General features: G+C 42.0%; 1 long non-coding RNA gene across 3 annotated transcripts; it reads left to right on the top strand.

The window, feature by feature from the left end:
* The first annotated feature begins 5,533 nt into the window (after positions 1 to 5,533).
* Positions 5,534 to 11,245, top strand: LOC121703903. Of its 3 annotated transcripts, none has more exons than XR_006030171.1 (4): positions 5,534 to 5,572; positions 6,094 to 6,246; positions 7,785 to 7,801; positions 11,154 to 11,245. It is a non-coding gene; the product is annotated as an uncharacterized LOC121703903 (long non-coding RNA). The 3 variants fall into 3 exon arrangements; XR_006030170.1 differs by lacking the exon at positions 5,534 to 5,572 and adding an exon at positions 5,602 to 5,714; XR_006030169.1 differs by lacking the exon at positions 5,534 to 5,572 and having other exon boundaries at positions 6,042 to 6,246.
* Positions 11,246 to 13,454: the final 2,209 nt, after the last annotated feature.

Raw genomic sequence — 13,454 nt, forward strand, 5'->3', positions numbered from 1 at the left:
GTGGAGATAACGTGTTATCCCGAGGCTTTTGCAAGTCAGCATCTTCGACGGTAGTCTATTAAAAATATAAGTTTTCGATGTCCCAAACGGAGAGCTATACTTTATTGTTTTTAACGATCTCTATGCTACTCACAAAAATGTAGGCATGGGGACATGATGAAGTAGGTTATCCAACTGTCGTGTGTTAAATTATTGTGATTACGAGCCAGTGGTTTTCAAACATTATGCGTGACTCGGACATCTAACTAAATGCAACAGGCTCATATCGTCCTCGCATTCGCAAAATGAGGACCAGTGTTTTGTCAAATTGCAAATAGCTATTCGTTTTAACTATTTTTTTTATGATAGTAGCCTATACAAAAAGCACTTCATACTATCTTAATCTTGGAATATGGGGAGGGAAGTGGCGCGTCTGCAGTCAGCCAAATATGAATGTAATTCTGCGGCATAAAGCAGATGTAATTGTTTATTGTACAGAAAAATAAAAATGACATGTCAAGCAGTCAATTGACTACATTGCAGTCAAGAAGTAGGGCAAATTAATTTACGAAACCAAAACGTGGGTCATAGTTGTCTAAGCCTCTATTGCGTAGCCTGTTAAAAACGTCGCCAGATAGTATTAAATCGGCAACAACATTGTTTTCTGCAGAAGCCTACCCAAGGCTACAGATTAATTCTGAACAGTTATTTCTCTACTGGCTCAATTATCACACCACTGTTTTGATTTGCGTAGTTGCGTTAACCCCAACACTGACAATAATGTAGACAGCAAATTTCGATTTCGATTTTCGTGTAGTCAAGCCTTAAGCCATACCCAAGTAGCCTAAATCGAGGTAATGTTTAATTATGCATGATTTATTTTGTTATTGAATTCGTAGGCTGGGATTACTCTCGGCAACAATTATGTAAGGGACAGCAGGCAGAGTGATGTACAGTGGCAGAGTGACGCACAGTGGCTGAAAGTGGTACTAAAGCTTCACGCAGCTTCACGCCGCGTAATGCGCGAATGAAGTGGTCATTTGAAAGCGATGCCCACTGTATATCAACGGTTGAGGATACTACATCAAGGCTAACTGAAGACAGCCAGAGAGCAGATGAAGAGAAAGGGTCTATCGAATGGAGGGAGTGCAGAGTGTCTTTCTTTCCCCGACATGTCGAGGGACCTGGCCAAGAAGCGAAGAGAATTCACTGCGTCAAGGAAGATGCTGCGTAAACTCGACGTGAGGTTTACACTTGCGTTTCCAGCATCCCTCCGTTTCACATGGAACGGGAAGGAGCAAAGTTTCACTTCCAGCAAGGAGGCTGAGAAGTTCATTCGAGAGCGCTGTGGTGGGTCAACTGAATAATGATGTGAGCACTCATTTTACGTTAGCTTAGATGGGGAGCTGGTGATGTGGGTGTTGGTGGGTGGGAGTACTAGCTAATTGTGCTGCTGTTCAGGCTACCGGCACGCCACTTTAACCAGGTTATGGATGGTGTTCTGGACAAGAGTAAATATCAGGGAACATCCAAAGGACAGGGCTGCCCTTCATATGCTAGTGGAGGATTTAGGTCTAAATGACAGATGGAGATTAGTGGAGGATTTAGGTCTAAATGACATTAGTGGAGATGAGTTAATCCAGAGGAAAGGAAATACACTTCCCAATTCATTTTTCTTACTGTCACAAGATATTATTAATAAGGTCATAAACTGTAAAATCGGACCAATTGCAGATTGTCAGCTCATGCTACGGTTGAACTGGGGTATCATTCTAAACCCAGATATAGGTAGAAAAGGAAAATGGAGATTAAATACTTCATTATTACAGGACGAAACATTTAGCACAATGCTGGCCGAGGATCTTATCTCCTTTTTTTGACTTAAACATAAGAAGCACAGAGAGATTATCCTCAGTTTGGGACGCGTCTAAGGCCTACAGTGGGTCCCCGTTAAGTTTGGACGGGTTCCTTCAGGAATCACGCACCCCATTTTCTCAGCAGAAATGGCACAAACTGCAGTTGACACAAACAACCACAAGGTGTCACTTGGGTGCCACTCCTATTTTTGATACGACTGACTTACTGCTTCCATGACGCAGCGGGGGCACGGGAACTTAAATTGATCACGGTAGTTTAAGCTTACACTTGACAAAACATTCTAATATGAAAATGTAGATGAAATTGTTGTAAAATGGTGCAGCTCCTTTAAGAAAGCACCGTGTGCAGGGATGGAGAGAGAGAAAGCGAGAGGGGATAGGCCTACAGTAGGCTATGTGTGTTAGAACTTAGCGTGTGGACAAAGTACGTGCTGTTGAGACTGGAGCGAGTCATATTCAAAATAATGCAAAAAAAAGCAATTATCCTCATTCATTGCAACCAAAGCATACCTGCTTGCCGACGTTCAAACGAAAAATATATCAAAGCACCTTTTGCGTTTGAATGTAGCACGAAAAATTTTTTAAACAGCTGGACAAATGATTTAGCTAATTGATTATATAACCTGTACACCAGCAATTGTTGAACATTTACCTGTACAAGTACATTGACAGTAGCCCAGCCTAACAGCATGTTGTAGGCCTACTGTAGAAATTTCACTTAAATTGCAACCGCAACATGCCTGCTTGCCAACGTTCAAACGACGAAAAAGATAATAAAACAACAAGAGGGTTGAGTCTGAATGACACTGAGTTTTTAGACACTGAGTTTTTGTAGTTAAATATTAGTTAAATATTAAAAAATGGTCAATCTCCTTCACTGACGCCTAATGAAAAGGCTTAACGTCCCAAAACAACGATCAATGATCATCAAATTTCTCTCTCACATTGCTCCTCATAACCATCTATAAAAGTGTTTTTTCTTTTCTTTTTGAGCACATCCGAATCCCAGGACATAACACACTGGACCTTATAATAGGCTCGAGATATAATTCCAAAGGGGGCAGATAGGGGCCACTGCACTTAAAACTTAAAAAGATGAAGCTTTCCGAACTTTGAAATTGCGATCAGTGACTGGCATCGGGTGAACGAAGCTTTTCGAAGTTGAACAGGCTATTAAAAACTATTTGCGCACCTCCATGTCACAGGAGAGACTGGGCTCTCCCTTCTATGAAAAAGACGTTAGGCTACCTGCAAACTGGCCTATGATTTCATTGCTGAGTTTGCGGCAAAGCAAGAAAATGTTTTTTTTCCTGAGTCAGGATATGGCGAGTCAGTGTCATTTATTTGTCCAATGTTAGCCTATAGATACAGACCAGTACATCTTATCAATAGTTTGAATGTCGTGTGTGTTTCTGCTCATTGACAAATACCGTTCAGCACAATGATTCATGCCCAATTAATTCCCCCTGTTAAAGTGTTCGCCTTTGTTACACTATTTGGTTTCGTGATGTAGCCTATGATAAACACCATATGGCCAAATATGTGACTCAGCTAATGTTATAGGCTATACAATTGAATTTCCCCTCTTAAAGGCAAGCTGGTGTAGCTTATTAGACTAGGCTACTATTAAAATACACCGACGATAGCCTTGGCTATGTGTAAAGTAATAAATAATGTAATCTGCATCGCTTTATTTAACAAACTGCAAGCAACAAGAGCATTGAGTTCGCTGTAAGGCCAAACCCAAGAGCAAAGCCTATCTGTTAAGGCAGTCGATAGGTTATATAACGAGCTGTGTGCCTAGAAAGACGATAGATGACGGCTCTGGTCATCCCATACCCTCCCCCCACTTCCTGTAGCCTACCATTATGAAGGCCTGTAGCCTAAAACGACTCGTTGCCGTTTTGTGACATTAAGCTTTTTCACGTTAAGCCCCCCTCCCCCATCCCCTTCTTTCACAAGCAGTGGGGGAGCGCGGGGCACAAAGTAACACTTTTTGGTAGACAAAGGAGGGTTCTCCGCGCTTCTGTCGTTTGGCCACAATCCGGTGCAACCAGGCCAGGACAGATATTTTAGAGAGGAGAGACGCCGGTGCAGCTCAGATGTCTTCTTAATTTTCTTTATTCTTCAGTAAAAGGTGCAGAACATTATTAAACTTTGACTAACATTTCGATGTGTCGATGTTTTTGACTAACGAACATCGAAACGTTAGTCAAAGTTTAATAATGTTCTGCACCTTTTACTAAAGAATAAAGAAAATTAAGAAGACATCTGAGCTGCACCGGCGTCTCTCCTTCTCTCTAACAGTTTTTGGCTTTGGCTAAATATTTCTAAAATCATTTGAGTTTCACTAGTCACATGTTTTAACAAGCAACACTTGTTATTGACTAACAGACGTGTGTCGAAAATTGACTTTATTTTTCATACAGAGAAATAACATATGCAGAGTCTAACCAAGGTCAATCTTGCCAAAAAAGCCCTCAAACCTGAAAACACATGAGGCAAAAGTGCAAAACATCACAAAACTAACTAAACTAACACGCGCATATTTTTGTATTGCAATCATTGTAGCCTACAGTTGTAACAGCGGGTAACAGTCGTTTTACTCCCCGGATGCGCTCATTATAAAGAACGTTTAACGTGTCCCAAAAACAGCTATCAATTAATCACCAAACGTCTTATAAACAAGTATTGCCAGGAGCAACACCTTGCAAAAAATGATAACAATAGGCCTAGGCCTTTATATGGCTCTGCTCCTGCCTAGATTCGAACTCAGAACTACCTGAAAGTTGCAGACCTGTTCTGGAAATACGTGCATTAACCCACTCGACCGTCAGACAACGCTATCTGCTTCGAGTAGGCCTATTGGGTAGGACTGTAGCCTACACTGGTTGCTGTGGCACAGTCTTGAGTGATCGAATTCGTTTTTCTTTGTCATATGAATGCTGTCATTTTGTTAACATTACTGTTAAGGAGATGCTGTAGGCAAAGTCTATAGTTCAACCTCGTTAGTGTAGTAAAAGAAAAATCAGAACTATTCACAAGGTTTCTGGGCAGCATATTTATGTTCTGTTAGCAAGTGAACTTCTCATGACTACCGACAAAGTAGCCTACTGCCAGCTGACGAAGCTCTCATTTTAAAACATTACTGAGAGACAGACTGTACAATCAAGAAATCTTGCCACTGAATCCAAAACTATGTTTAACATTATGTACAAGGCTTAGGCTACAGTGGACTAGCATGTTGCAGGGGCTGCTAAAAACACAGAGAAACGCACTGAAAACTCGGCCAATCACAGCCCTTGCTGTCGAATGCGCCGTCTGGTTCGACCGTGGAACTCCACAGCGGACTATGCTGCCCCCAAGCGGCTGCAGTTGTACTTACATTTCACCATTCACCATGATCGTGAATGAAGTGTCAATTTTTAACTGGGACCCACTGTATATCCGAGGAAAACTAATTGCACGTGCATCTAAAATGAAAAAGGAACGAAGAGAAATTCTCAGTGACCTAGAAATGAAAATATGTACTCTGGAGAAGAACCTAGCCAGGCAGTATTCAGACGAGCTATACCAGGAGATTTGTAAATACAAATACCAGTTACATGGCATCGTGATACCTTTTTAGTATCGATACACCGTGCAACACTAACACACACACACACACACACACACAGTGTTATATTGCTCACTCTGCCCCCTGCACAAGCAATACGGTGAGACACACACTCACACACACAGTGTTATATTGCTCACTCTGCCCCCTGCACAAGCAATACGGTGAGACACACACACACACACACACACACACACACACAGTGTTATATTGCTCACTCTGCCCCCTGCACAAGCAATACGGTGAGACACACACACACGCACACATACACACACACATATACACATGCAACACACACACACATGCGCACACACATACACACACACACACACATACTGTATATACTGTACACATGCTCACAAACACAGTTGGACAAACACACACAGAGTCAGTCAGCTATACAAACACACACACACACACATATATACATGTACCACTTGTTTTGTGTCTGTTTCTCATTTCTCTAGTTCTCTCATCTCTTCTCTCTCTCACTCCATCTCTCTCTCCCTCCCTCTCTCTCTCTCCTCTATCTATCCCTCCCTCTCTCTCTCCCTCTCACTCCATCTCTCTCTCTATCCCTCTCCCTCTCTCTTCTTCCCTCTCTCTCTCTCTCTCCCCTAGATGGTAAGCTTTATGATGCGTATGTTAGTTACCCAAGTGGGAACAGCGTTTCCATGGCAATGACCTTTGCTCTTAGGGTTCTCCCCGAGGTTCTGGAGCGTAACTATGGTTACAAACTCTTCATCAGAGGCAGAGATGACCTCCCAGGTGAAGGTGCGTTCATGCGCTCTCACACACACACGCACAGAGTAAACATACACACACAATCACACACACAGAGTAAACACACACAGAGTAAACACACATATATGCAGGCACGCACGCACGCACACACACAGACACACACATATGCACGCACGCACGCACACACACACACACACATACATATGCATGCATGCACGCACACACACACACATACAGAGTAAACACAAGCACACACACAAACATGCACACACACATACACACACAGAGTAAACACACACACACATATGCACGCACACACACACACAGAGAGTAAACACACACACATATGCACGCACACACACAGAGTAAACACACACACACACACAGAGTAAACACACACACACACACACACAGAGTAAACACACACACACAGACACACACATATGCACGCATGCACACACACACACACTTATTTAGACATACTCATTTACGAATGACATACTAAATAAAACATAAATTGTCAAAACAGGTTTTGACTTTCTTTTGGTTTGATACTCCCTTCTGGGATTTGATATAGCACCCACATCTAATGATTTGATATACACCCACATCTAAAGACTTGATATAGCACCCACATCTAAAGATTTGATATACACCCACATCTAAAGATAGTCCCATATTTTGAAGTCAGATTACACAGACTATGATTTAGCAACAGCTAGGAACCTTGTATGGTTGCTATACATCACTGCAACTAGGTTTCTTTATATGATTTTCCCATCATGCACCAGCTATCAGCAGGAACTGCATAATCGACCCTTTGTATCTTACCCATAGGGCCTCGCCTACTAATTTCAAAGTCAAATTGCATACTGCAGCATTGTTACATGTGTGACCTCCCCAACCAGCAGTGCTATGTAGCTATAACCACATCAGATTAGACCAGCAGTGCTGTGTAGCTATAATCACATCAGATTAGACCAGCAGTTCTGTGTAGCTATGATCACATCAGATTAGATCAGCAGTGCTATGTATAGTAGGTTATAACCACATCAGATTAGACCAGCAGTATAGACCAGCAGTGCTATGTATCTATAACCAGACCAGATTAGACCAGCAGTGCTATGTAGCTCTAATCACATCAGATTAGACCAGCAGTGCTATGTAGCTCTAATCACATCAGATTAGACCAGCAGTTCTGTGTAGCTCTGATCACATCAGATTAGACCAGCAGTGCTGTGTAGCTATAATCACATCAGATTAGACCAGCAGTGCTGTGTAGCTCTGATCACATCAGATTAGACCAGCAGTGCTGTGTAGCTCTGATCACATCAGATTAGACCAGCAGTGCTGTGTAGCTCTGATCACATCAGATTAGACCAGCAGTGCTGTGTAGCTCTGATCACATCAGATTAGACCAGCAGTGCTGTGTACAGTAGGCTATGCTGGTGCTGTAGTGTAGTTTAGTGTAGTGCAGGGTTCCTCTCTGCCTGTAGATGGCGCTGTAGTGCAGTGCAGGGTTCCCCTCTGCCTGTAGATGCACTCACATTCATGTCATGTCATTTCAGATAGACCAGCATTTGAGGTTTGTGGTTTTTCCTTTTGATCCTTGATTCTATCGTCTATCCATCCTGCTGATTGGCTGGTGCACCTGAACAGATGGAGTTGCTGATTGGCTGGTTACATAAACTAACAGATGGAACTAATCTCACAGAATCCAGCATTGACCCCTTAGATGCTGAACATGACTAATCATCTAATGATGCTGAACATGACTAATCTACGGTGTTCATTTTAGGACATCCTCAGACTCAGGTGTCAGACTCAGAAAAACATCGGTCATCTTCAGACAAAACTGCATCAGCGTCAGAAAAACCTCTGTCATCTTCAGACAAAACTGCCTCAGCGTCAGAAAAACCAGACTCAGGTGTCAGACTCAGAAAAACATCTGTCATTTTCAGACAAAACTGCCTCAGCTTCAGAAAAACTTCTGTCATCTTCAGACAAAACTGCCTCAGCGTAAGAAAAACCTCTGTCATCCTCAGATAAAACTGCTTCAAACCAAACTGCCTCAGAGTCAGGTCTCAGAAAATCAGGTCTCAGAAAAGTATTAAGTATTAAATAAAGACAAATGTGCTATGCCATGATGTAATACCAAATAATACCATTATAAAACGTTAGCAGTTGTCATTGTCATTGCACAACAATAATAGACAGACATAAAGATAGACAGGTACTTGAAATGTAATCCCCAGGGGACAATAACTGCAGCGTTGTTGAATTCATTTGATATGAGATGTTAACTTATTTAGAGAAATGTGCCTTGTTGTTGGTACCTGCTATTTCATGTATTATCATAATGGTATTATATGGTATTACATCATGACATAGCACATTTGTCTTTATGGGGGTTTGGGAATAATGATGTGATGATAATGATGCAGGTTTCTTACTGGTAGGTAGTGTACAACTGGGAAACGGTTAGCAAAAGTAAGAAATAATGGTCCAGGTGTCGTTCTGGACTTTCGTGGTGGAAAAATGTTTAACCCACTTTTCCCTAGCTCATTGAATGTACCGTAATCCTACGAAAAACAAATTATTTTGCTGTATGTAGTACGTAGCTTACTCCGGTATGTGCCTTACAGCAGCTGCTAATGTTACTAGCGAAGTGAGGTTAGCTAAGTTACATCCATGGATTTCCTACAATGTGTATACCATTGGATCACTTTCTACCTTTACTTATAATTTCTACATCTAACCAAGCACCAAATATAACATGCCAGTGACCAGGCTTGGAATTTCACCATTCTGGGGGCAAGGCCACTTGGCCTTCAGTTGGGCATATTTGGTGGGGGGCACAAAGGCCACATGGGCACCAAGGCCAAAGTTAACTATACAGTAGTAGGCTATAAAAATTATCAAAGTTGTATTTAGCCTATTCACTGCAGTAGACCTGCATCATTGTATGAAACATTACAAAAACATGAAACATGACATATTACATATAACTGTAAATCATCTGATCATCTAATAAAAACAGATATCTAGGCTATATATAACATTTATTTTATATTTGGCCTGCTATGAAATCATGTATTGAACAATTTAAATTTAAGCACAGCTCATCTTTAAGAAACTCAAGCCTAGATGCATGCTTAGCATTTTGTGATCAGGCTACTTTCATAAACTCTTAGTCAGCCGTCCTCTGATTTACCAATATCTAGGCGATATTTGTAACATTTATTTTGTATTTGGCCCGTTATGAAATCATGTGGAACAATTTAAACACATTGTAAAACTTAAAGCCCAAATTTGGAGACATCAATGCATGTCGAAATTTACTGCAAATTCAAAACTGGAACGGCTAACTGTACAGGGGACTGCTTTACACCTTTATGTTCGGTAAGGTCTGCTGTTTATTCTGATATGTGGTTTGTCATGTGTTAAAAGAAGGGTTCGTAAAGTATTCCACCGAGATGAATGGGTAGGGAGATCATGGACGCAAAACCTTCAGTAGAATGTATGATTAAATTGAATTATATTATTTACTTTTCTCGCGAACCGTTCAACACAGCAATTATCGGCTAACATCGTTTAAAAGCTGAGAAAAAGCTCTTTCATGTGACATCACTTGTGATGTCTGTGTGATGAATAGGCTACTTCGCGAGTAGTTCAACTGAGAAGAATGGGTGAATTTGGACGCACTTTCTTGCGATGTCACTTTCTCCACTGTGTAAAAGACTAAATTAATTTGCGCTGTGAATGCTAAGATTATTTTGACAGGCCGCAGGCTAAATAAAAATCGCTATTAGTAGGACACAAAGCAGAATATTGAAAGAAGGGGGCACCAAGGCCACCGTGGCCTGTAAACCTATGATTTTCAAAGGGGGCTACCACGGCCGTCGTCGCCGCCGTGAAATTCCTACCCTGCCAGTGACAGAATAACTTATTAAGCATAATATTAAACTCACCGTTCTGTATCCGTCGTCTTCTTCTGTCCCCACAATAACTTTTCATTTGAGACTTTTTCATCTGACTCTGTTTTTTCTGAGACCTGATTTTCTGAGACCTGACTCCACTTTTTCTGACAGCGTTTTTTCTGAGACCTGACTCCACTTTTTCTGAGGCAGTTTGGTTTGAAGCAGTTTTATCTGAGGATGACAGAGGTTTTTCTTACGCTGAGGCAGTTTTGTCTGAAGATGACAGAAGTTTTTCTGAAGCTGAGGCAGTTTTGTCTGAAAATGACCGATGTTTTTCTGAGTCTGACACCTGAGTCTGAGGATGTCCTAAAATGAACACCGTATTAATCATCTAATGATGCAACAGCTAGTGTGCATGTGTTGGGTATTATAGAGGAACAGCTAGTGTGCATGTGTTGGGTATTAGAGAGGAACAGCTAGTGTGCATGTGTTGGTATATTAGAGGAACAGCTAGTGTGCATGTGTTGAGTATGTTAGGAACAGCTAGTGTGCATGTGTTGGGTATGTTAGGAACAGCTAGTGTGCATGTGTTGGGTATTATAAAAGAACAGCTAGTGTGCGTGTGTTTGGTATGTAAGGAACAGCTAGTGTGCGTGTGTTGGGTATGTAAGGAACAGCTAGTGTGCATGTGTTGGGTATTATAGAGGAACAGCTAGTGTGCATGTGTTGGGTATGTTAGAGGAACAGCTAGTGTGCATGTGTTGGGTATGTTAGGAACAGCTAGTGTGCATGTGTTGGGTATTATAGAGGAACAGCTAGTGTGCATGTGTTGGGCATGTTAGAGTTAGCATCTGTCTGTGTCTCTGCAGCTATGAAGCTTGAAGCATGCAGCCCCTGAATTGAAACACAGTCTTCAGCTAGTCTGCATGGCAGAGCTACAGTCTGTTGGCCCACAGCGGGCCTTGAAGTGTGGAAGTGTTTTAACTAACTTCCTGTTTTTCCCATGATCCTTTGCAGTTGTGTTTGACGTCGTCGATAAGGCTCTGGCGAAGAGTCGCCGACTCCTCATTGTGCTGGATGGAACAAAGATGGACACACACAAGCAGACACACACACCTGCACACATGGACACACACACACACCTGCACACATGGAAACACACACGCAGACACACACACACACCTGCACACATGGAAACACACACGCAGACACACACACCTGCACACATGGACACACACACGCAGACACACACACCTGCACACATGGACACACACACACACCTGCACACATGGAAACACACACGCAGACACACACACACACACCTGCACAGGCGGAAACAATCCCACTTGCCCTTACAGACGCTCAAACACAAGCTCACACACTGACAGATACACATTCAGACACACACAGGGAATTACACACAGACTCTCTCACACACACAGACTCGTACACACACAAAGACACAGACATACACCCAGAGCAGGTGTGTGTTGAGCTGCACCCAGAGCAGGTGTGTTTTGAGCGCACGTTGGGTCAGTATGAGGCTCTGGTGAGCTCTGGGCTGAAGGTGGTCATCATCCAGACGGGAGGGGGGGGGGTCCAGCTTGCCCCCCCCACTGAAGCTCCTCACACGCTCCACACGCCCACTCCGCTGGCACACACACACACACACACACGCTCGCCACCTCAGCAACGCTTCTGGAAGGAACTGAGATACCGCATGCCAGCACCTTGAAGAACAGTTTCTGAAAACACACACACACCACTGCTGTCTGACACACACACACACACACACACACACACACACACACCACTGCCGTCTGACTGACACACACACACACAGTTGACTTGACTTGACTATTACAGTGCATAAAAAAAATGTCGTCTTCTTTGTATTAAAAAGGACACTTAAGCAATTTCTTTTTCTTTTTTCAAAACAAATACTTTTTGAGATATTAAGGCGAGACCCGTTTTGACAAACCGATTGCATATTCACTTGCAACTGTATTAAACTAGGCTATTCAGAGAATTTCGCTAGTTTTGACAAGATATTTTTGAAAATATCCGTAAAAGTTTGGCCATATGAGAGAGAGGGGCTGCTGCTGCAGGTTTTGCGGCTTCCTTTGCATGATGTCAGCCCCCCACAAAGGAAGTAGGTCAACAAAATGCGTTAATCATTTTTAAAGCATTATGTATTTTAAAATTAATCGTGATGATTAACGTGTTCATTTTGACAGCCCTAGTTAGAATGTTAAATAAACACCTAAATGTAAATCTGACTTTTTTGTTGCAGTAGTATGAAAGAATACATGTTTAGGTAGTAAATTAGCCCAAAATCTCGAAATAGGCCAGCGAATGAAAAAACTGTTACCACTCCAAAAATTATTTTTGACGAAGCTAATAGAACTCTATGTAAAAGACAATTTGCGAATGACAGAGCGGAAATTTCACCGTGAACATTACTTCCTAATAGCTAATTGGATCATAAACTTAAGTCAGATGGACAGTTGTGCGCTGTGTGCGAGGCTGCTGTAAACTGTAAGTGAAAACAAGTGCTGTGCTGTCCTGGTTCAGATTGACCCCCAGTGCTGTGCTGTCTCATTCCTGGGGCCTTATAAAAATCATTTTTTATTCATTTGATCTTAGATATTTTCTGAAATGATTGTGAGATTCAGAGAAAACGAACGTATACGCACAAAAAACATACGTACACCACCCTTCCAGATGTGCCCATTATAAATCACAAATGCATGTGCACAGCCGGGTGGTTTTAGGTCTTCACCTTGTAAACACCCTTTGTAAAAACCTCCTTGTGACAATATCATTAGCATATGCTTTACTGAAATCAATTGGCGTAACTAAGCTGTATTTTAAAATATATATTTACAATATTATATTTTAAAATACAGCTTAGTAGGCCTAACCTATTAGCCTGGGTTTCCCCATGCTGCCTTACGTGTGCGATTTTATTCACGCTGCTAGGCAACCTGGATTCCATGGACTTTGTTTTCACTTCAACGAAGGAACCAATCACAGAATGGAGGGGGGGCGATCAAGACGATGACGACACACCGAAGCGGTTATGAGCTATGAACAGACGCATTTGATAGACATTCGTAGCTCCCAATAAACGGCTCTGGGAATTCATAAACCATGTTTCAAATACGAAAAAATGAATGTGTAGTTCCCAGACCCCAGACCTGGTTAGTTGGCCAGGCTACTAACCTATGCTATGTGGTGTACAATTTAGCATTCACAGCGCAAAAAAATAAAGTGCGTCCAAATTCACCCATTCTTCTCAGCTGAACTACTTGGGAA

The sequence above is a fragment of the Alosa sapidissima genome, chromosome 2 (assembly GCF_018492685.1).
Source record: "Alosa sapidissima isolate fAloSap1 chromosome 2, fAloSap1.pri, whole genome shotgun sequence".
Lineage (NCBI taxonomy): Eukaryota > Metazoa > Chordata > Actinopteri > Clupeiformes > Clupeidae > Alosa > Alosa sapidissima.